We start from the raw sequence: 25,262 nt of genomic DNA on the forward strand, positions 1-25,262 counted from the left end.
GGGAGACTCCCCCCATAAAATATATTTAAAAAAATTAAAAATCTAAAAGCAGCTACCCAGAAGTATTTGAAACTTACTCCTAGCTTTGCACTCCAGGATCACTCCTTTAAGGCTCAGAGGACCATAAGAGGGGCTGAGGCTCAAAATGCGGTTGGCAGCATGCAAGGAAAACCAAAAAAAAAAAAAAAAAGATAAAACAAAAAATACAGTTCAGTATTATGAAGTACAGGTTTAAATATTCAGAATACTGAGATAAATATAAGTAAAATATGAGAATCTTTATACAGTGTGTTAAGCGTAATGAAGGTGGTATGCAGCAATTGTTTATAAAGTAAACAATATTTTTAACCAAGAGGTCACAAAAGAAAACCAAATTTAAAAGCAACAATGTTAAAAAAAAAAAAAAGGCCCATGATGAGGTCAGCTATAAAGCACAGTCACACATATGAAGCCCTGAATTTCATCTCTGACATCCCTGTCTCCCAATTCTATCTATGCAAAATGAAAGAAATAAAAATAGAGTGACTGGGGCCGGGAAGGTGACGCTAGAGGTAGGGTATCTGCCTTGCAAGCGCTAGCAGAGGACGGACCTCGGTTCCATCCCCCAGTGTCCCCATATGGTCCCCCCAAGCCAGGGGCGATTTCTGAGCACATAGCCAGGAGTAACCCCTGAGTGTCCAACGGGTGTGGCCCACAAACCAAAAACCAAAAAAAAAAAAAAAAATAGAGTGACTGTTCTGACTAGAAGAGACTAAGGAGAAGTAACAACTAAATGAGGAGTGGGATACTGGATAAGAACTAAGGGGGCCACAGCAATAGTACAGTGGGTAAAATCGGGCACTTGCCTAGCACACAGAAAACCTGGATTCAATCCTCAACTTCCCATATGTCCTCCGAGCACTGCCAGGACTAATTCCTGAGATCAAAGCCAGAGAAACTCCTAACTATTCAGGGTATGGCCCAAAAATTGGGGGCAGAGGAAGAAGTTCCTAGGACAGAAAAAAACACTAATGGAAAAACTATTGAAATCTCAATGATGGGCCCGGAGAGATAGCACAGCGGCATTTGCCTTGCAAGCAGCCGATCCAAGACCAAAGGTGGTTGGTTCGAATCCCGGTGTCCCATATGGTTCCCCGTGCCTGCCAGGAGCTATTTCTGAGCAGACAGCCAGGAGTAACCCCTGAGCACCGCCAGGTGTGGCCCAAAAACCAAAAAAAAAAAAAAAAAAAAAAAAGAAATCTCAATGAATTTCTTCCCTTCTCTGTTCCTGAATATTATAAGACGCTTATATAAAATATTCACAATAGGAGAAGTAAAGTAAATAACATATAAGGGAATATAATACTACATTTGCAACTTTGTCTAAAATTAGTTCAAAATTAAGATTTCTTTAATAAAATTGACACTACAGTAGGAAAACACAATACACCATAGTAATATTTCCAAAGTCCTCAACAATCCCAAACAATTGCAATATTTAGATTAAAAATATAAAAAATATGTAGTCTTGAAAACTATGTCAAGTTGATGAAAAAGGCAAATATGATCCTAATAAACTGAAGATATACATGTATTGTAAAACTTCCAAGATGTCAGTTCTCTCAAAATTGAGTTTCAAGTGGTTTAATGCAATTTCTACAAAACAGCAACAGTGCATTTATATATATATATACACACACATACATATATATATATATATAAACAAACTGGTTCTAAAATGTATATAAAGGGGCCCTGGAGATTATCTCAGAATTAAAATTCTTTAAATCCCAAAATAAAATAAAATTTTTTATGGAAAGGCAAGGAAGGTAAAGGACTTTTAAAAAGAAAACAAAAAGACTACATTAGCAGAGGTGGGGAGCTTTTTTATTTTCTGCCAAGGTAATCTGGATATTTATAACATCATTTGTGGGCCTTCAGTATAGGCAGACGGGCCGTAGGCAGCTGAGGGGAAGCATATGTGTCTGTCCCATCATGTACCAGGTCCAGACCCCATGATTCCGCAGGCTTTGTAACAGCCCACGGCCAGACGTTCGCTACCACTACTGTGTACATAAAAGTAAAACTGTTTTCGGTAGACACACAAAGGTCAACAAAACAGAAAAATCGAGAAATAGACTCACATATATACAAATAACAAGTTTTTGATAAAGGCATAGAAGCAACTCAATAAAGGATCATTTCTTTAACAAATGGTGTTGATACAACTGGTGATCTATAAGTAGGGAAGGTCACTTACCGTGTAGGGGAGAGGAGACAATCTTGTTTTTTGTTTGTTTGTTTTGGGGGGGTGGGGGGTCACACCTGGCAGCGCTCAGGGGTTACTCCTGGCTCTACGCTCACAAATCACTCCCGGCAGGCTCAGGTGACCATATAGGATGCCGAGATTTGAACAACTGTCCTTCTGCATGCAAGGCAAACGCCTTATGTCCAGGCAATCTCTCCGGCCCCAAGAGAGGAGACAATCTTTTTTTTTTGTTTTTGTTTTTTTTTTTTTTTTTTTGGGTCACACCCAGCCACGCTCAGGGGTTACTCCTGGCTGTCTGCTCAGAGACAGCTCCTGGCAGGCACGGGGGACTATATGGGACACCGGGATTCGAACCAACCACCTTTGGTCCTGGATCGGCTGCTTGCAAGGCAAACACACGCTGTGCTATCTCTCCAGGCCCCGAGAGGAGACAGTCTTAACCTGACCTAACTCTCACAATTTTCTGTGTGCTAGGTAAGTATAGCTTATCCACTGCACTATCTCTCTGGCCCCCCATAAGGAAGTTTTATTTGAAAATATTATTGTGAACAGTATTTTCCATTGTAAGGTATTCCTACTAGTCAAATAAGTATCTTGCAAAATACTTACATGTAACTTATATTTTTATTCATTTAAAATGTGAATTAAAAAGTGTGTATTTTGAGGCTGAAGAGATAGTACCAAAAAAAAAAAAAAAGCCAACCCACCCTATAAAAAGCAGCCCAAAATAAAGACAAACAAAAGAAACAGAAAGAAAAAGAGAAAAAAACATGCATTTACCTATTTGCAAATTCATATTAGTAGACATTGACATATTCCTAGGTATGGAACCGAGGCCACTAGATTAGACCTAAGATGCATATGTATATTTTATTGTATCTCAAATATAAAATGCAAATATTTGATATAAACAAAGTATGTTTTACTGATACTAGTAGTTTTAAATAAATAATTTTTACCAGTGTATAAGGCAAATGCCATAACCCACCATAATATGTCTCCAGTCCTTTTCCTAGTGCAATTTTAAGTTTGAGAATGTATGTTTGACTAGAATAGTCACCATATGCCCTTTCCCTCCAGTTTTTTTTTTTTTTTGGCCACACCCGGCAGTGCTCAGGGGTTACTCCTGGCTGTCTGCTCAGAAATAGCTCCTGGCAGGCACGGGGGACCATATGGGACACCGGGATTCGAACCAACCACCTTAGGTCCTGGATCGGCTGCTTGCACGGCAAACGCCACTGTGCTATCTCTCCAGGCCCCGAGAGGAGACAGTCTTAACCTGACCTAACTCTCACAATTTATCCAAAATTTAACTGCAAATATAACATAAAAGTTTCAGAAAAAAATAAGGAGGGTCAGAGATATGATTCAATAGTTTAACACATGCCTCTGCAAGTGTGAGATGCTGATTTAATCCCTTAAACCACAAAGGAATAAACGAAAGACATAGAAGAAAATAGAGGGAAAGTTCTTTGTAGCAAGTTTATTTAAAAAGTACTTATACAGGGCCAAGGGAATAATAGCTCAGTGGCTCAGTGGGAGGCAAGAATATGGTTGCAAGTTCAATCCCTTGTGCCATCATAAGTGCAAGCCCTGCTGTTTGAGCCCAGCAGCTCTGCTGTCTGTCTGTGTTCTCTGGCAGCACAAGTGAGGTCCAACCACATAGACGCCATGCAAGCCGTGTCACCACAAAAGAGTTTTTGACTTCCTACAAGCACTGCAACACAAGAAGATGGGCAAGCTCCACGCTAAGAAATACCACCTTTTTGGGGGAGGGGATTCATACCCAGCAGCGCTCATGGGTTATTCCTGGCTCTGAGCTCAGAAATTGCTCCTGGCAGGCTCAGGGAACCATATGGAATGCCGGAATTCGAACCATCATCTGTCCTGGGTTGGCTGTGTGCAAGGCAAATGCCCTACTGCTGTGCTATTTCTCCGGCCCCCAAAATACCACCTTTTAAGAGTACCATAGTAAGCCCCAAACAAGCCCTGTAACCAGAACATGCCTGCCTCAACTGAAGTGTTCAACTCTGAGTATAGAAATAACCCTCAGTGATTCCTAAAGCCAAGTGTGTGACCACTGCAATCACATGTGCCACCTTTCAGGAAACATTACAGTTAAATGTGTTAGCACCACAGCCAGGCAATGTGTGCAGCCCCACTCATCACAACATCAACCACAATGAAGGAAAAATAAATTTATTTAAATGCTTAGACATGACCCACCAAAAGCATAATCCATCAAGAAAAAAATAGAGTTGCTATATTACAAAACTGAGATTACCAAACAATAGGAAGGTGGGCAGTGGGATGAAGAAGCAGAGTAAAAATAAATAAGATGGGATGCAGCAATAATACAGCAGTAGGGCATTTGCCTCACATGCGGTCAACATGGGTTCAGTCCCCAGCATCCCATATGGTCCCTCCCAAGCCTGCTAAGAGTGATTCCTGAGTCAGAAACAGGAGTAACCCCTGAAATACTGCTGAGTATAGCCCCCCCAAAAAAAAACAAAACAAACATACAACATGTATGAATACATACAGCATCTGACTTCTACTTTACATAATCATAGGAATCTAAGTCACCACCCAACTTGTTAACAGCAAGCCATCATTGCAGTCCTAGGAAACAAATACCAATTGCTATTAGGACATGGCTCTCACTAGGAGTAATACCTGAGTACAGAGCCAGGAGTAACTCTTGAGCATCAACAGGTGTGGCTACAAAACAAAAAGGGTTTTTATTCTATTGACAAGTTTCCAAAGGGTCATTACTGATCTGTGTGGTGTTAGTGTGACTTCATAAGAAACTGCCATATTTCTGCCAGAACAAAATACAATTCATGTTCCCATTGTCCTGTGAGTGAGAGCCATGTCATTAAACCAAAAATTAATCTAGACCTGTTGGTCCAGTAGTGTTGGAAGTGGTTCCCATATCACCTAATATTGCTAGGAGTCCCAAAAATAAATAAATGAATAATTAAATAAAAATAGGATGAATATAAAATTTGGTGAGAGCCAAATAAGAGCTGTAGATTTAGTTAATAAATGCCATATATCAATTTCTGTATTTAATCATTATACTGGTATCATTATAGTAAAGTATATGTAAACCTTTTTTCGCAACCAATGAGTGTGTGTGTGTGTGTGTGTGTGTGTGTGTGTGTGGTGTGTGTGTAGTACAGCAGTAGGGCTCTTTATTTTTAAATGATCTCAGATTTTTTTCTCTGGCACCACATATGGTCCTCACAGGCACCACCAGGAGTAATCCGAAACACAGAGTAAGGGAGTAACCCCTGACACTTCAGGGTTTGGCCAAAAAATAAATAAATAAACAAACCCTTTTTAGAGACACAGAGATAAATCCTACATACCATATTAAAAATAGTTGTCCTAGGAAGATTTTGGGGATAGAAAGAGAATAAACTCTTTGGTGATATGCATAATATCCCTTCAGTAACAATACAGTAAACCATAGTACCTAAATGGGAAGAAAAAAAAAAAAAAAAAAGAAGGCAAGGGAGACAGAGAGGGAAGGAGGGAGAGAAGAAAGGAGAGAGAAAGAGATAGAATGAAACAGAAAGAAAGAGAAAGATCTTTGGAGCAGGTATATAGCTCAATGATAGAGGGCAAGTATGAAACCCAGCATCCAAACCTCCCCAATAAAGGGACTGATACCTTAAATTATGAACTTTGAAGCATGTATTCTATCTTTACTTTATAAAAATGTATTATTACATTTAAATAATAATTTTTTTAAAAATAGTCTAAATAGTCTAGTGTTCACTATCCAGATCTATTGTTTTGCTTTGTTTTGTTTAGGGGTTACTCTTGGCTCTAATGCTCAGAAATCACTCCTGGCAGGCTCAGGGGACCATATGGGATACCGGGATTCAAACCAATGACCTTCTGCATGAAAGGGCAAATGCCTTACCTCCATGCTATCTCTCCGGCCCCTCCTAGATCTATTGTATACTAGCAAGAGATTAAGACTAGCTACTTAAGTTGGTAAAGCATTAAAGAACATGGATCCAAGGCAGGCTTTGCTATAGCCAACAGACTGAAAGAAATACTCAATTCATGGGCTTGGGTTATAGTTCAAGGGCAGAATATATACTCTGCATGTATCAGATGACATGAGATTTGTTACAAAGAAACAAAATCATAATTAAAGACATATTCAACTCATTTGAAAAAAACAACTATGAGGGTTCAAAGAGATAGTACAAATGGGTAAGACATGCAGCCAATCCAGGTATGGTCCCAGTATCCTATTTGGTCCCTGGAGCTCTACCAGGAATGATTCCTGAGTGTAGGAACTCTGAGCAATGAGCCAGGAGTAGCCTCCAAACCAGAAATAAATAGGTTGGCACAATCCATTACCATTACCAAAATATTATAAGTAAATTTAAAAACACAATGTTATTGACAGAATTCTTGTGCATGGAAGACAGTTTAAGTTATGCTGACAGGGTCAAACTGATTTCTCTCATGTAATCTAAAATGATACTAGGCAATAATTTTATTATATAATTGGACTAAATGTACCTTTGATGTACTATTCTTTCCATATAGCTTATCATTAAGGTTCCACTGAATCTGTTGCCATAACAACCTGAGTAAACCCTTTATTGTTGCAGACATCTATAGCTATTTATAAATGCCAACAGCTGGATCTGTCCAGCTAATTTTCTTTTATAAGATATCAAACCAGGTTTCCATTTGCTCTGAATTAACCTGATGCAAATGTCAAGAGCCACTAAAAGACAATTATAAATTTTAAACAGAATGCATCAGAAAACAAAAAATTTAAAAAGTTACTGCATTTTATTGCAGTTTTCTAAAGACATAGCAACAACCAACACAGAGCTTTCCAAACCATCGTCATTTTTTCTAAAGTTGAAATGGTGTTTAGATATTTTAAATGAAGTTCTCTTCATGGTTAAAAATATAACAATATGCAAAGAATTAAACACTGGCATTTACATTAAACAACCTTTATCAGCAGCAAAGGCATCCTAAATTAAGAAGAAAACAGTTGAGTGTGGTGTTGAAATTATGTGCATGAGCAACCATTATTAACAGTATCATAAACCTAATATTAAGAATCTCATTCAATAAAAAGAGTATTTTATGACTGAATTCTTTCCTTTTAGCAACTTACTGGTTCCATTTTTTTTTTCATTTAGAATTTTCTTTCTTCTTTCTTTCTTTCTTTCTTCTTCTTTTTTTTCTTTCTTTCTTTCTTTCTTTCTTTCTTTCTTTCTTTCTTTCTTTCTTTCTTTCTTTCTTCTTTCTTTCTTTCTTTCTTTCTTTCTTTCTTTCTTTCTTTCTTTCTTTTTTTTTTTGAGTTATAAGTCCTTCACAGTTATATTTAAGGTACATGGTGACAATAAATTAGGGCAATTTCCCACCACCAGTGTTGACCTCCCTCCACCACTGTTCCCTACATGCCTCCCATACTTCTATCCATAGTCTTTTGGACTGCTAGTGTAATGGTTCCTTTTGTTTATAGCTTGTTGTGGCTCCATTGTTATAGTATTATTATTAATTATTATTATTATTATTATATTATTACCTACTACTTGATTTGGGGGCCTTACCCAGAAGTGCTCAGAACTACTCTCTGATCTTTGCATAAAGGTCACTCCCAGCAGTGCCCAGGGAACCATGTGATACTTGGGATCAAACCCATGCCTAGAAGCCAGAGAGAGAGAGCACAGCAGTGCCTTGCATGCAGCCAATTCAGGACAGACCGTGGTTCGAATCCCAGCATCCATATGGGTCCCCCAGTGTCTGCCAGGAGCAATTTCTGAAAGCAGAGCCAGGAGTAATCCTTGAGCACTGCTGGTGTGACCCAAAAACCATAGAAAACAAAACAAAACAAAAAAAAAAACAAAACATGCCTCCTGTGTGTAGAGTAAATACTCAATATTTTGAGCTATATGTCCAGTCCTAGGGTGTTCCATTATATTATATTAGATTAGTTTCCCACACTTATTTGATCTATAACTGCCCCCAGTCTCAGGAAAATAATTATCAGCCACCCACTCTTTTTTTTTTTGTTTTTTTTTGGGGCCACACCTGGCGGTGCTCAGGGGTTAACTCCTGCTGTCTGCTCAGAAATAGCTCCTAGGCAGGCACAGGGACCATATGGGACACAGGATATCGAACCAACCACCTTTTGGTCCTGGATCGGCTGCTTGCAAGGCAAACGCCGATGAGCTCTCTCTCAGGGCCCTCAGCCACCCACTCTAAGCAAACAAAACATCCTCCAATTACACTTAAAGGCTACTACCTCACCTTTGGATAGCTCCAGTGCAACTGCGGGGGGGTGGGGGTGGGGGAAACGGACGGACAGTAAATTTCACTCTGGAAAGACGAATTTAGACTTATAATTTAATTAATAATAAACTGGAGAAGTGTCTTCTTATACTGATACAAGTTTTTGAGTAAGTTTTTTTTAAATAATACCTTTATTAAGCACTTTGATTACAAAACATGATTGTAGTTGGTTTCAGTCATAAAAAGAACACCCTCCCCTTCACCAGTGTAACATTCCCATCACCAATATCCCAATCTCCCTCCTTCCCCACCCTGTCTGTATAGGAGAGGGCATTCTACTTCTCTACCTCATTAAACATTGTCACCAAGTTGTTCAGTGTAACTGCACTCATCACTCTTTGTAGTGATGCTTCATATCATGAGCCAGTCCTTCCAGCTCTCATTTCGTATTGTCTCTGGGAATTATTACAATAGATGAGTGAGACGAATAACAGGATTTTAAAATAGGTTCCAGATCAATAGTACAGTAAGTAGGTTTGTTTGCCTTGAATGTGACCAGTCCAGGTTTGATCCCTGGCACCCCAGATATTCCCTTAAGCACCTCTAGTTGGAATAAGGCCTGTGCACCATCAAGTGTGGCCCCAAACCATAAGTAAATATATAGAGATTAATTAATATAGTCTATGACAAAGAATCAAGCAGTTTTAAGATAGCACTATGTACATGCTAAATTTCAGAGTGTGCTCCAAGTTTCAGGAAGTATTAGCTCAACAGAGCACTCAGATTAAAGCCAATAAGATAGTACAAGCAGGTAGTACATTTGTCTTGCATAGAGCCAACCCAGATTTGATCCTCCAGCAGCCGCATAAGGTCCCCCAGAGCAACAAGAGGAGCACTGCCAGATATGACCCCCAAAACAAAACAAAAAATAAATGGCAGAGCACTATGTTTAGGATATAGTACAGAAGATAAGTTGATCACACATGCATCCACTTGAACCCAGGGAACTACGTGTGATGTCAGGATCAAACCCAAGTTGACCTATGCAAGGCAAACACCTTATCCCCTCCCACTGTGCATGTGAGAGTGTGGGTGAGAGAAAGAGAGAGACCTAGAGTGACCTGCTAGAGTTTAAGGGTTACTTCTAGCTCTGCACTTAGGAATCTTGGGCAGTACTCATTTCAGGGGAGCTACACAGGATGCCGGAGAGTTGACCATGGGTCAGCAGCATGTATGTATAGCACCCTACTAATTTTATTATCTCTCTGGTCCTTAAAAAATATTTTAACAGGGCCCGGGAGAGATAGCACAGCGGCGTTTGCCTTGCAAGCAGCCGATCCAGGACCAAAGGGGGTTGGTTCTAATCCCGGTGTCCCATATGGTCCCCCGTGCCTGCCAGGAGCTATTTCTGAGCAGACAGCCAGGAGTAACCCCTGAGCACCCACTGGGTGTTGGCCCAAAAACCAAAAAAAAAAAAAAAAAATTTTAACAGATGTTTTATACCAATTAAAGAACATACAAAAGATGGTTTTTCTAAGAATTAGAAACCAAACAGCAGGGGCTGGGAGTGGTAGCACAGCAAAAGGCATTTGCCTTGCATGCAGCTGACCCAGGATGGATGCAGGTTCAATTTCCCCAGCATCCCGTATGGTCCCCTGAGCTAGAGTAATTCTGAGTGCAGAGCCAGGAGATAACTTCTGAACATACACTGGGTGTGGTCCAAAAAAAAAAAAAAGGAACCAAAATATTTGCAGTTAAGTTACTTCTACATATCAAAATATAACTATTTCCCTATATTCATTACATTTGTATTTTGATATAAAACATATCACATTGTTAAATGATATACCTTTTCCATCTTACCTTTCTTTCAAAGAAGAGCATAATCACAATCTTTGAGAAACTATTTCTGTGTCTGGAATTTCAAGTCTGCCTTTCATGCAAGTACCCACATGATTATTTTCCCCATTATTTCTATAGTTCCTTTTCTGCCTATTTCATTTCTTCAACATTTTATAAGAAGTACTTACATGTCAAGACCTTAAAAAAAATGAGGATAAGAAATTTATTTTTGTATTTTGCCTCTATGGTTCAGGAAGTACTTTTATACACTGTATTATCTGAAATTGGGGAGCCAGGGCTTGGGCTATATCCAGCAATGCTCAGAGCTTACTCTTGGCTTGGTAGTCAGGAATCACTCCTGGATGTTCTGGGGGTGCATGGGGGAAAGACAGGTAATATGGGGTGCCAGGGACTGAGCTCAGGTCAGTCATATGCAAAGGCAAACACCCTATCCACAGTATTATGCTCCGGCTCCTAAACTGTATTATCTGATACACAAAAATACTTTATTGATATAAGAAATTTATTCTCATTTATAAAAAAATTTTTAATTAGGTTTAGATGTATCTGCCCCAGGTCAAACAAGAAAAGAATCAGGGCTCAGTTTTCCTGACATGTCTTTCCCACAATCTTCTGCTACCTCTCTATTTTTCTTTGTTGTGTGGCATCTCTATTTGTTTCTTAGTGACAGGAGTAGGGCAACTAAAGTTGGCAGCCTGCAGCTATTACAGACAAAAGAATCAATTATAATCCATACTCTCCAATAGCATGTTCTAGCAGTATAGCAGGTATGTCTGATAGAGCTTTATCAAGCAGAAGACTTAAATTTAGGTGTGTTGTACTTAGAATTTCTCTACAGGGGAAAGAAAAAAAATAGCACACTGTTATTCCCGAAAAGAGCCAACTATTAGATACAAATGTTCATTTTCCATTGTGTCCGATCCTTGTCTAAAATATGAATAATGCTAACCAAAGAGGAAGTTTACAAATGCCTATGGGCTATGCCCTTCAGGAATGTGAACACACACTATTTTTAGGAAACACTTAATCCTAGAATAAGGCCAGACAGAAGAGAAATAGAAACTGGCTCCAACCTCTTACATTCTTCCTACCAGCTGACAATATAGCAAACACCTAGAAGTTCTCTAAGCATAATTATCAACTAAATTCATAGCAAATCAGAAGAGGAGATGGGGGTGTGCAAAGTTGAGAGAAAGAAGAGACTGATTAAGGGGCTATCTTGGAAAAAAAAACACAGCAATTATATTTCTAAGTAAACCACATTGCAGCTCATTTTTAATAACTATTCATCTTCATTTATTTGTTCATCTATTCGGTGTTTCCTCTCTTTGATCTTTTCTCCATCTTTTTTTAAGCTGCCATTATTTGTCTACTTCCGGTTGTTCCTTATTTCTCCCTCGCTCTTTTTTGGCAATTGTCATTTCTCTCTGGCTTCTTCCTCAGCTGTCAGATTCTCCCTGAGGCTGCCATCTCAACCTCAGTGAAAGCTTTGCTTGCCTTCATCAGCAACTCAAACTTAAAATTAATCTCTTTAAATACTTGTTTTTCTCCTAATTTCCTTTCAAAATTCTGTCACCTTGATGCTGCTTAGATAATTATTTAAAAAAGCTGGTTAAACTTGTACATATAAAATAATAAATAATTGCTGTCATCCCAGACTGAACAGGGAGAGATTTGGGAAAGGGACAGTTTTCACACAATTCAACCAACTTCTCATCCTTATTTCTAGCAATTAAGAAAACAAAAAATAAAAGCCAGAATTAGTAAACCCAGGGACTCTCCAATTAAGTTCCCAATATTGTTGAAGAGAAAGACTTCAGCGACTATTTTATTTCTCTCTCTTTGACTAGTTTCCTGCAGTCAGAATATTTGCTCTTCAATGCAGGGAGCCCACTTTGGAAAGTGCCTGTCCTACCAAAGGTCCATCAAACAGCGAGAATTTTAACAAAAGCATTTGTGATTACTCTGATCCTTAACAGGCACCTACTGAAAAGGAAGCTTTTTTTTTTAATATAGTCACCATGAAATTCATGATTGGGTTTCAGGCAGACAATGTCTTATACAATAATCCTTCCACCAATGTCCCCTAGCTCTAGATTTGCCTCCTACCAGTCTGCTTCTATAGGATGCAATAAAAAGAAGGCTTGAATTTAAAAGACTTCATATTAAAATGAAATAGTTTTATTGACATAGTTTTTTTTTTTCAGTAAACTTTTTTCCTCTATTAAAGTGACTATAAAGATGCAAAGTTAAAAGAGCCTAATATTGGGCCCAAGCACTAGTACAGCAGATAGGACACTTCCCTTGCATGCAACTAATCTGGGTTTAATCCCCGCATCCGCAGTATGGTCCCCCAAGACCCTGATTACCTGAGGTTTATAGTTAGAAGTAAAACCTCAGCACAGCCAATGTGGGTCCCACCCAGGATATTCTAATATCATGCATAATAAAATCACATGAATTGTTTATCACTATGCTTAAATACATATATTCAAGTTACAATGAAATACAACATTAAACCTTTCAGATTAAATTATGTTTCATTTTTTTTGCAACACAGAACTTGGTATCCACTGTATCGATGTAATATTAGGGCTATTGTTACTTTATGACTTTAATTATGACTCAATCTCAAAAAATAAATTTCTTTATTCATGATATATTTTTAATTTTTTAATTTTGGTTCATCCCTAGTTCTGCACTCAGGAATTATCCCTGTAGGCTCAAGTGATTATAAGGATGCTAAAATTGAACTTGGGTTGGCTGCATATAAGATAAGCACCCTACCTTTTGTACTATCTCTCCAATCCCTCATGATATATTTTTGAAGACATTTACTTTAAATAAAACATATTGAAATGAGAAAATTTAGTTCAAAAACAATAGTTCTGTTGAGTTTCTAGTGATTTTTTTGGGGGGGTTTGGTTTTTGGGGCTACACCGGGTGATGTTCAGGGGTTACTCCTGGCTATGCACTCAGAAATTGCTCCTGGCTTGGAAGGCCATATGGGGATCGAACCATGGTCCATCCTAGGTTAGTGTGTGCAAGGCAAACACCCCTACCACTGCATCACTGCTCCAGCCCCTCTAGTGCATTTTTGTCCTAGAATGAAATAAATAGTCACTGATGAGAAGTCAAAGTGAATTAAAGCTGCAAATATAAGAATTAAAAGCATAAAATGGTTCTAAAGAAAAACAGAATAAAAGCTACTTGACAGTGGCCTTGGTAATGATTTTATTAGTCAAAAGGTATCAACAAAATAAAAAAATAAAGAAGAGGAACTACAGCGAACTAAAAAGATTTTGTATATCAAATGAAACCATAAAATGAAAAGGTAACTTACTGAATGGGAGTACAATTTTCAAACCACCTATCTGTTAAGACAACAATATTCAAAATATACAAGAACCTCAAATAATTCAGTGATAACACAGTAACAAATAGGTAAATAAACTGATTATTTAGTGGAGTGAGGAGTCTTCTAAACAGTGTTCAAGAGGTCTGGGGTCCCTACTGGTGACTCAGTCAAACATACTGCAGTTCACTCCAGGAAATCAAGTTTGCCAATGTTGCTAGGGCCCTTTACTGCAAAGGACATCACAGACCATCCTGGCCTCCAAGACTATATCCCATGATGCTCTGGGAACCAAATTGTGCCTGGAATCCAAACTGGGACTGGCATGTACCGGGCATAGTCATCCTACCCTAACCACTATACTAACTCCCAGCCCAAAAATAAGATGATTCTTTTTTTACTTTACATAGCATTCAGTTAGGTTTTTCCAGGAAAATAAGAAAATTTCAAGGAATCAAGAGAAACACACTACAAAACAACAAAGTCACAACTGGGAAAACTGTAGCTATCTTTACCAATTTTTTTACCCATGATCCAAGGTGATTTAATCATTACTGGCTCTTAAGGCTTGTCAGTACATTAAATACGAGCAAATCGGTTTTTCTTGGGGACTATATTAAAAACCTACAGAAGTTAAAACTTGTGTATGAAAATAAATAGACTTCAAAATTACATAATTAAAATCCAATTACCTTATTGCCCTGAATCCCCACAATAGTACAATAAAGTGGTTTGATTGTCATCTTTACTATAAACTCAAGAATAAAGGAGGATTAGAAAGATAATCCTGGAGTTTAGGTGATTGCCTTGCACACCGCAGATTCCAATTTCAATCTCTGATCTAACATATGTCCCTTGAGCATTTCCAAGAGTGACTCCTGAACACAAAGCCACACGTAAGCCCTTGGTAACAAACTACTGTCGTTCAAGAAAACAAACAAAAATTATAAATAAAATCTTGCCTAGCATAGCATTGCATGAGGGCCAGGGTTCATCACCTGGTACCAACAAACATAAATAAAGATATATCTTATTGTTCTTTTTCAAATGCCAAACAAGTTGTCACTGTCTTCCAATAAAGATGTTCTTAAGTAACCATAACTACTTGTTATTCATGTAACCCATAGGCAACTAATTTGACCTATGTCTTTTTTTCTCATGCTGTATTATCTTTTTTTATGAGGGGGCACACTCAGAAGTGCTCAGGGATTATTTCTGTCTCTGCACTCAAAAATCACTCCTGGTGGCTCAGGAGACCATATGGGATGCCAGGAATTGAACCCAGGCCAAATACCCTACTTACTGCACTATCTCTCTGGCCCCATCATGCTGTATTATCTTTAAGTAACTATATCACCCAAAAGACATTTCACCCACTGCTCTGTTTGGCTTTCAATCAATTTTCTCTTTTTAGCAATGGGGAGGGCAAACCTTTCCTTGGGAAAGAGAAATCTTGTGTTTGTGCCTGTGCCAATAACAAAAATGCTGGAGAGGCGGGTGACAAAGCTGTTGCCATGGGCATCTTCACACAGATCACATCCAAAGTACAAGGATGTCTCTTTCTGTGAGTAAGCATGCCAATCCTTCCCAAGTTACCATGCACAGGTTACCTTTGTCAAACCTGATGAAATCATCCTGCCAGTCTCCAAGTTCATATGAATGGTAATGTTTGCCTTGTTGAGGAGTCAGGGAGACTTGATGGTGTGAACATGAGTTACCAAATGAGGATTCCTTGGAGAACAACAAGGAACTTTCTCACTTTGTACTCGGCTTCCTTAGGTGTAATGAACAGCAGAACATTCCTTGGGTGCTACAGATCCAGATGGAAATTTTCTCCAGTCCTATTCAAAACTGATGACATCCATAAAGCCTGTGTGTAAGTTATATCAAAATAGACTTTGTCATCAATCTTAGAAGCTAACTGCTGCATGCAGATCTTTTTCACCTCAGCTCCTAATAAAGCATAAAGCAACTTTTCCTTAGGAAAATTATGCATGTTGCTTGCAGCCAACCTATGTTGATCCCCAGCATCCCATATGGTCACCTGAGTTTCTGAGTGCAGAGCCAGAAGTAACCCTTGAGCATCTCCAGATATGGCTCAAGAATAAAATTAGTTAGTGACATGTCTGGTATACACTAAGCCTCAATATAATTTAAGAATTGTTCAATCCTTTTTTTCCATTTAATATTACTTATTTACTCTTTACAGTATGGTATTAAAGACAAAGAAAAGTTCAATGTACTGAGCACATGCAGGAGGCTTGGGTTCAATTCTTAGCATAAAAAAGTCCTGAGCCCCACCAGGAAATGATCCCACAAGCATTGAGCTAGGAATGACCTTTGAGCATTGGCAAGTGAAGTCCTCCCAAACCAAACCCCAATTTTACCAGTAAGAGACTGGTAAAGACCAGATATAATTCACTTAACATCTAAAAAAACTAGTTTGAAGCTGGGGGTGTACATTAGAAATTAAGTCTCTGCTTCACATATATGAGGCCCTGGGTTCCATCCAGTCCTTAAGAAACAAAAATGGACCAGAGAAAATAGCACAAAGGATAGAGCATTTGCCTTGAATGCAGCTGATCTGGGTTCCATTCCCAGAATTCCATATGGTCTCTCTAACCTGACAGGAGTAATTTCTGAACTCAAGCCAGGAATAACCCTTGAGCGCCACCAGGTGTGGCCCAAAAACTAAAACAAAACATATTACTATTTTCTTCTTGGGGAGCTCACTTTTATTTTCTAGGTGATAAACAAAATAAAGTTTTATTATTATACAAACTTCAAATTTTTAGGTCCTATGTGTTAATTGGTTTGAGAAGTGGCATGATTTATTTATAGCATGTTTCACTTTCAGAAATGTAAGAATTTTTCTAACTTTCTCAGTAAATGTATGACAAAGAAATCAGAACCCAAGAATCAAGTCTAGAAATGTTATTACTTGCCATAAAATACTAAGATAATTTTATATGTTAAAATGAAAACTGTAAACATTTTCAAAATAAGATGTCTTTCAAAAAGTGGGAGGGTTGATGAAGTATGGGAATACTGGTGAGGAGAGCTGATATTGGTGGGATTTTCTAAACTCAATCATCAATAACTCTGTAATTCACAGTTCTTTAAGTAAATAAAAATTTCTTTTTTAGGGCCGGAGAGATAGCATGGAGGGAGGGCATTTGCCTTGCATGCAGAAGTATGGTGGTTCAAATCCCAGCATCCCATATTGGTCCCCCCTGTGCCTACCAGGAGCGATTTCTCCGCAGGGGTCTCAAACTCACGGCCTGCGGGCTGCAAACGGCCCTCCGTACAACATTTTGTGGCCCTGCCCTAGAGGAATCTTTGTTTTGTTTTGCTTTAGTTGTTTGGGTCACACACCCCAATGTTCAAGGCTTACTACTGACTTTGCAATCAAGGATCACCCCGACTTTGCCTCCTGCGGCCTGCAGGTAAATTGAGTTTGAGACCCCTGGCAGCCAGGAGTAACCCCTGAGTGCTGCCGAGTGTGATCCAAAAACAAAAACAAAAAAATTGTATTTTTAACATATATTAAAAACAAGCCAGAGCAATAGTAAGGTGGGTAGGGTTCTTGCCCTGCATGCAGCTAACCTGGGTTCAATCCCTGACACTACATATGTTCCCCAAGCCCACCAGAAGTGATCCTTGTGTGCGGAGCCTAAGCACTATTAAGTGTGGCCTCCCAGAAACAAAACAAAAGACAACTAAAAATGGGGAGAGTATGTTAAAGCATAATGTATGTATAGTCATTGTGAAAAACCTTAGGCTGACGCACTAAAACTTAAACATAAAATCATCATAGCTCTAGGGGGTAGAGCAATAGTATAGTGGGTATGGTTTTTCCTTGCACATGGCCAACCCAGGTTTAATCCCCAGCATCCCATATGGTCTCCTGGGCCTGCCAGGAGTAATTTCTGAGGACAGAGCAAAGAGTAGTCTCTGAGCAACACTCAGGGGTTTTTTTTGTTTGTTTGTTTTTGGGGGGTATGGCACAAAAAACAAAATAATTATCATCGCTCTAGCAATTTCACTGTTAGGTATATATCTCTAATTGCTGAAAGTAGGGACTCAAAATTATAGTGCCTGATTAATTAATTGGTGTATTATTTAAATTATAGTATCTAGTTACCTAATGAAAACTGTAGCAGCATTATTCACAAGAGCACAAGGAAGAAACAGTGAAAGTTTCATAAACAAATGAATAGATGTGGCATAAACATATTCTAGAATATTATATAATTAGAATATAATTGATATATGTTAAAACAAAACTTCCCAGACTTATTTGATCTATCAACCCCATTACAGAATAATCCAAAATTCTGAAAAATCTATCTTCTTTACACAAACACACAGAAAGCACTCCACAATTGCACCCAATATTACTGCAACCCTCTTCCTGCCTCCCATCCCACCATTCCAATGCCACAAAGGAAAACAGTATCTCCCACTTTGAAAAATACTGTGCTAGAATATGAATAACATTGAAAAGTTAGCCCAAAGAAACAGTGCAGGGCCAGAACGATTGCACAGTGCGTGGAGCATTTGCCCTGCATGCAATCAACCCAGGTTCAGTCCTCGGCATCCTACATGGTCCCCTGAGCCTACCAGGAGCGATTTCTTTTTTTTTTTTTTTTTTTTTTTTTTGTAGTTTTTTGGGTCACACCCGGCACTGCTCAGGGGAAACTCCTGGCTCCATGCTCAGAAATTGCTCCTGGCAGGCACGGGGACCATATGGGATGCCGGGATTCGAACTGATGACCTTCTGCATGAAAGGCAAACGCCTTACCTCCATGCTATCTCTCCGGCCCCCCAGGAGCGATTTCTAAAGGCAGAGCCAGGAATAACCCCTGAGTGCTGCCAAGTGTGCCCCCTTCCAAAAAAAGAAAAAGAAAGAATTCCAAACGACTTTTGAAATTGTCCCATGTTCTGAGTGGGACATTGAATGAGTGGGGCACAGCAATAAGGTGTTTGCCTTGCATGTGGCCAACTCAGGACAGACCCCAGTTCGAATGCCAGAATCCTATATGGTCCTCCAAGCCTGCCAGGAGCAACTTCTGAGCGCAGACAGGAGTAAACTCTGAGTGTCGCCAGGTGTGACCCAAAAAAAAAAAAAAAAAAAAGAAAGAAAACTCTCAATGATTAAAGGTGAGTTCAGACACCTTTGCTATTTAAGCCTAACAGCCCTGCTATGCTGTCTATTCCCAAATACAAGTGATTTCCAGCAGCCAAGTACATTTAAGAACCTCAAAAATGGTACAGCCCCTGACAATCACCACAACTAAGATGTGAGTGCCTCTGTTAGAAAGTGTGACCTCTAGGGGCCAGAGCAATAGCACAGTGGTAGGGTGTTTGCCTTGCACATGGTGAATCTAGGACAGACCTTGGTTCGAACCCCAGCATCCCATATGGTCCCCAGAGCCAGGAGCGAGCATATAGCCAGGAGTAACCTCTGAGCATCACAGGGTGTGACCCAAAAAGCAAAAAAAAAGACAAAAAATGTGACCTCTAGCGAGCACATGTATGAGTACAAAGTGGGTGCCATTATCATAATCTGTATGCTTCAACTGACAGTATGAGCCCAGTGAGCCTATAAAAGATTCACAATTAGAGATGTTCAAATCTCAAAAGAGCACAAGGGATTAGCAGGCAAGCATTCGCTGCAATTAAATGTGTGACCCCCAACAGAGTAAATGTGTAAATACCAGAGTCAGGCATGTGTGCGACCAGTCAATGTGACATCAGCAACAGCAGCAAGGGGAACTGGAGGGCATTAAATAAATAAATAAAACAGTCAAAAGAAACTTAAGTTATGCTAAGTGAAATGAACCAAACACAAAGGAATAAATATTGAATGATTTCACTTGCATGAGTAAGACACTCAGAATAGGCAATTTCACAAAAATGAAAATAGGATAAAGTTGGTAGGGACATGGGGAAGGCTGAGGTAAATCATAAGCAATTTCCATATTGCTTATGATTTGGGGGGTGCTGCAAGCAGTTGTGATAGATACATATTTTATTATCTATAAAGCCTGAAAAGGAAATCTAATCCTTGACATAAAAAGGAAATAAAAAGGTCAAACTTATGTGAATGTCATCCCTGGAATAGCCATGAGTAAAATGCACTGAAAATATACTGAAACACTGAAGATGATTGACCAGATCTGATAAATGATCCAATAATTAATAGTATCAACTAACATGTTTAGGGTCTCACAGCTTTGTTGTGTTTTGGTCTACAATTGCAGTACTCATGGCTTAGTCCTGGTTCTGCACTCAGGGATCACTCCTGCCAGGCTGAGAGGATTATATGGGGTGCTAGGGATCAAATCCAGGTCGACCATGTCCAAAGCAACCACGCTACCTGCTGTACTACTGCTCTGTGTCTGGGTCAGGCAGCTTTCAAATGACAAACTTTGAAATGCATTTCCACTAAAGCACAAGATAGGCATTTGATAACAAATTCCATGATTTTTTCCTTTAAGAATCAAATAAGTATATGAAATTTTTAGAGAAATGCTAGTTATTAATGTCATTACAAAGCAAGAAGTTATTACTCATAAATTTAGTCTTCTTTTTTCGTTTTGTTTTTAGGTCACATTCAGCAGTGCTCAAAGGTTACTCCTGGCTCTGTACTCAGGGATTACTCCTAGCAATGCTCAGGGGACCGTACGAGACCTAAGACGGAATTGAACCCGGTGGCTGCATGCAAGGCAAACATCCTACCAGCTGTAAAATCACTCCCAGCCCATTCCAGTGACATTTTTATTTACTTTTATGTTCATATCACTCCTGCCTCACCCACAGTGTCTTTCAGAGTTCCTTTAACTCAAATGTGCACTGTATTGGAACCCGACACTGCATATTGAGTACTGCTTTGTATTCTAATCTGTTGATTATACAAGCTAAGTTGCCTCCAGTTCAACTGTCCACTATTATAAAAAAAAAAAGATAAAAACCAGAAATTCTTCCAAATGAAACATATACAGAATGTGATGATTTGACAATATCTAATGATAGTCTATAACTTAAATAGGAATACCTCTCTATAATAGTAATTTTTCTTTAGCAGATTAGTACACTGGTTTTATCAACAGAATATAATCCCCCATTTCATCTTTAAAGTGTTCATACTCAAATTCTCCCCCCAAATAAACACAATGTTCCAACTCAGCTGCTGGTGGCAGAATGTGTTCACAATGAACAAACCCTGCTCTCCTGGCAAGAACCACAGGATTAGCCAAATACAATACAGTCTTGTATATCTGTTTTCATTGGACTGAGGAACAATCTGGACAATATATGTTTTAAATGGCCCAGAAAAGTATCTTCGTTATTGGTGCTTTGATACTGGGTATAGTAGAGTAGCACTGCACATCTGAAATGTAAATATTAACACTATTCCTAAAGCAAGCTACTTCAAAAACAGTAAGTTGAATTGCTACCCCCCCCCCAAAAAAAAAAAACCAGAATTTTTCCACAAATATAAAGTTCTATTAAATCAATTCAAATATTTCTTAGGAGAAGAAAATGCAAGATATCAAACAGAAGAGACTTAGATTATCCTTGGCTCTAGATTATATAAATGAAAAGGGCAGGGAGGGAAAGAAATAAGGGGAGAAGAGGCAGAGGGGAGTAAACAGAGGTAGGGTCGGGACCTCAGGTGTACATCAGGTTATAGAGGTGTGGTATATGTGTATATCTGAACCAGAGAGTCAACAATAATGTGAGCAGGAGATGAAAATAATAAGGCTAAAATGATAGTGCAGCAGATAAATATTGGGTTTTCTTGCAGCCAACTGAACTCAATCCCCAGCATCCCATATAAAATTTTCCATATGGTCCCTAAACCCTCCAGGAATAATTTCTGAATGCAGAGCCAGAAGTGACCCCTAAACATCACCAAATGTGCTTCAAAACAAAACAAAAAACAACTATAGCAACCAAACTTTAAAATGTGCCTCTTAAGAGTTCAGACTGGGGGCCAGAGATAGCTTGGAGGTAGGTTTGTCTTGCATGCAGAAGGACGGTGGTCAAATCCCGGCATCCTATATGGTCCCCCGAGCCTACCAGGAGCAATTTCTGAGTGTAGAGCCAGGAGTAACCCCTGAGCGATGCTGAGTGTGACCCAACAACAACAACAAAAAAAAAAGAGTTCAGACTGAGGATGAAAGGGAATTTAGGGACATTGGTGGAGAAAGTTGACACTGGTGGTAGGATTGGTGATGGGATATTATATGCCTGAAACTCAACTACAAATAACTTACAAATTATACTTCCTAGTAATTAGAAGAATGTAATGGATTGTTTCTCCACTTTATATACAAGAGAAATTCCAAGGTATAAAAATTTTAGGATAAACAAGCAAAAATTATCCCACTAGGCAAATGGAGACTTAGAAAGGCCTGAAGATTGACTAAAAGAGGACAGGAATAAAAAAGAAAGTCTCTGATTTTTTTGTTTTGTTTTTGTAGTTTGGGCCACATCTGGCAGCGCTCAGGAGTTACTCCTAGCTCTGTGCTCAGAAATCACTCCTGATAGTTTCGGGGGACCATCTGGGATGCCAGGGATCAAACCTGGGTCTGTCCCAGGTTGACTGCATGCAAGGCAAAAGCCCTATCAAAGCAATAATACAACAGAGAGAATGCCATTTTTTTTTTGGTTGTTGGGCCACACCCGGCGGTGCTCAGGGGTTACTCCTGGCTGTCTGCTCAGAAATAGCTCCTGGAAGGCACGGGGGACCATATGGGACCCCGGGATTTGAACCAACTACCTTAGGTCCATGATCAGCTGTTTGCAAGGCAAACACCGCTGTGCTATCTCTCCAGGCCCAAGAATGCCATTTTTCATGCAGCCAACCCAGGTTCAATGCCACATATTATTCCCATATGAAGCACAGAGCCAGGAATCAGATCTGAGCACTGCCATATGCTCAAAATTTTCAGTTTTCTATTTTGTTTTTTTATTTTTGGTCCCAGAGATGCTCAGGCTTTGTACTCAGAACTATACTGAGGAACGACTCTGGCAGAGCTCAGGGGCCATCTGGATGTTTGAAGAACAAGCCCAGGTCATTTCCATGCAAAAAAATAAATACCTTACCTGCTGTACGATTGCTCAGGCCCCTAAAAAACATCAGTCTAGATTTTAAAAAACTAAATTCTAGCATGTTTCCCAAAAGACAGATCTAAAATATAATGAAATAGATTAAAAGAGTTAAGTTACCTCAGAGGATACTAACAAAAAATATTATAGAAACATCAATATCAAACAAAATAAAAAAAAAGTTCTTGGAGCTGGATAGATTATATAGTGGAAAAGATGCTTGCCTTGCACATGGCTGATCTGGGTTTGGTCCCATATACCTCATAAGGCCCCCAAGTTCTGCCCCCAAGTTCTGCCACAAGTGACCCCTGAGCAAAACACCAGGAGTGATACTGGGGATGAAAGGGTGAAATGTCTGTGCATAACACATATTCGCTCTAACCCTATGAGATATCTTCCCAGTCCAACTTTATATATTGTTTTGGGTTTGGTTTTGGCTTTTGGCCCACACAGAAGCAGTGTTTAGGGATTCAGGGCACCATGTCTGAGAATTGAACCCAAGTCAGCTGTGTGCAAGACAAGAACCCTATCCATTGTGCCATCTCTCTGGTTTCAACTTTATATATTATTAAATGTTCATTAATAAAAAGAATGTATGTGTGTTTATTTACTAGTAAGTAGTTTCCTAGGGTCAAGATGGGAACAAAGAGTGCCAATGAGCAAAGAACTTCTTTTTTTTTTTTTTTTGGTTTCTGGGTCACACCCGGCGGTGCTCAGAGGTTACTCCTGGCTGTCTGCTCAGAAATAGCTCCTGCAGGCACGGGGGACCATATGGGACACCGGGATTTGAACCAACCACCTTAGATCCTGGACCGGCTGCTTGCAAGGCAAACACCGCTGTGCTATCTCTCCGGGCCTGCAAAGAGCTTCTTTGAAGGGTGATATAAATGTGGTGCTTCATGAATTAATGCAAATTATACTTTAGTAAAGCTTTAAAAGTGAATTTTTGTTTTTCCGTTTTCTTTCCCCACACAAATCCACACATACCTAGGAATAAATGTTGATAATATGAAATCTTTATATAGAAAATTTGACAGTGACTGAAAAAAATCAAAGGCCTCTGGGGTTCAGTAGAGTAAAGCAGATATGCCCTGGGTTCAATCTCCAGAATTTTAAAAAAAGTGAAGCTGAAGAAATTATACAACAGATAAGTCACTTCCCTTGCATGCAGCCAACCCAAGTTAGATTTCCTGCTCCCTGAACGGTCAGGATCCCATGCACTGGCCAGGAATGATGCCTGAGCACAGAGCCAGGAGTAAGCCTGAGCACTGCCAGGTGTGTACCCCAAAAACAAATAAGACTTAAAATAAAAGATATATTATTTCATGAAAAATATTTTCAAAATAAAACTATCAAAATTTTAACTTAAAACAATACAAAGTGTGGGGCCAGAGAGATAGAACAGCGGTAGGGCATTTGCCCTGGACGCAGCCAACCCAGGACAGACATTGGTTCAAATCCCAGCATCCATATGGTTCCTCAAGCCTGCCAGGAGCGATTTCTGAGTGCAGAGCCAGGAGTAACCCTGAGTACCACTGATGTGACCTCCTCCAAAAATAAAATAAAATAATCCAAAGTTATTTAATATAAATTTAATAATACTCCCAACAAAATTTCTCCTAATACTTAACAAATCAATAATCCTAAAGTTTGTGTTGAAAACCAAACGAATGAATAGCAAGACCTTCCTGAATGTGTCCACGTTAGGAATTTGGGCAGATTAAAACTAAAGTAGTTAGTTGGGAAATATTGCTTGCATAGCACTTAGTACAATAGCAAAGATAAAGAAATATCCCAAATGTCCAGTTACAGATAAGTGAATCAAGGAGTTGTTGCTGTATACACACATAATGGAATACTATACAGCTCTAAAAAAGAACACCACTATACAATATTTCCACATGTAGGGAACGGGAAGATAACATACTGAATTAAGTCAGTCATAAGGAAAAAAACTGAAACAAAATAATATCTTTTATATATAGGATTCAAAGATACACAGGATAACAACAAAGAGCAAAAGACAAAACAATAGGAAAGTTGATGCACAGAACTAAATTTATGAAAGTGTGGGAGGGAATAGGTAGTTGAAAGAAAGGGGACTATGATACCTTGGGAGAGGGAAGTGGAAACACTGGCAATGGGTTGTGTTGTGGTAGTGTTAGAATTATGTCACATCAACACTACTGTAACTCTCAGTACTCCAATCAATAGAGATAAAATAAAATCAGGGCTGGAGCAATAGTAGAGTTGATAAGGAGCTTGCCTTTCACTCCTTCAACCCAGATTCAATCCCTGGCACCCCATATGGTTCCTTGAGCCCTGTCAGGAGTGATTCCTGAACTCAAAGCCAGGAATAAGCCCTGAGCACCCTTGAGTGTGGCCTAACAT

At 39.2% G+C, this 25,262-nt stretch overlaps 1 protein-coding gene and 1 pseudogene across 1 annotated transcript in view; both read right to left on the bottom strand.

The window, feature by feature from the left end:
• The window catches only part of PPM1E (protein phosphatase, Mg2+/Mn2+ dependent 1E), a 173,757-nt gene that overhangs the window by 99,247 nt on the left and 49,248 nt on the right, over positions 1-25,262 (bottom strand). The window lies entirely within an intron of this gene.
• Positions 1,903-15,747, bottom strand: LOC126014073 (40S ribosomal protein S4-like; annotated as a pseudogene).

Source organism: Suncus etruscus, chromosome 1 (genome assembly GCF_024139225.1).
Source record: "Suncus etruscus isolate mSunEtr1 chromosome 1, mSunEtr1.pri.cur, whole genome shotgun sequence".
Taxonomy (NCBI): domain Eukaryota; kingdom Metazoa; phylum Chordata; class Mammalia; order Eulipotyphla; family Soricidae; genus Suncus; species Suncus etruscus.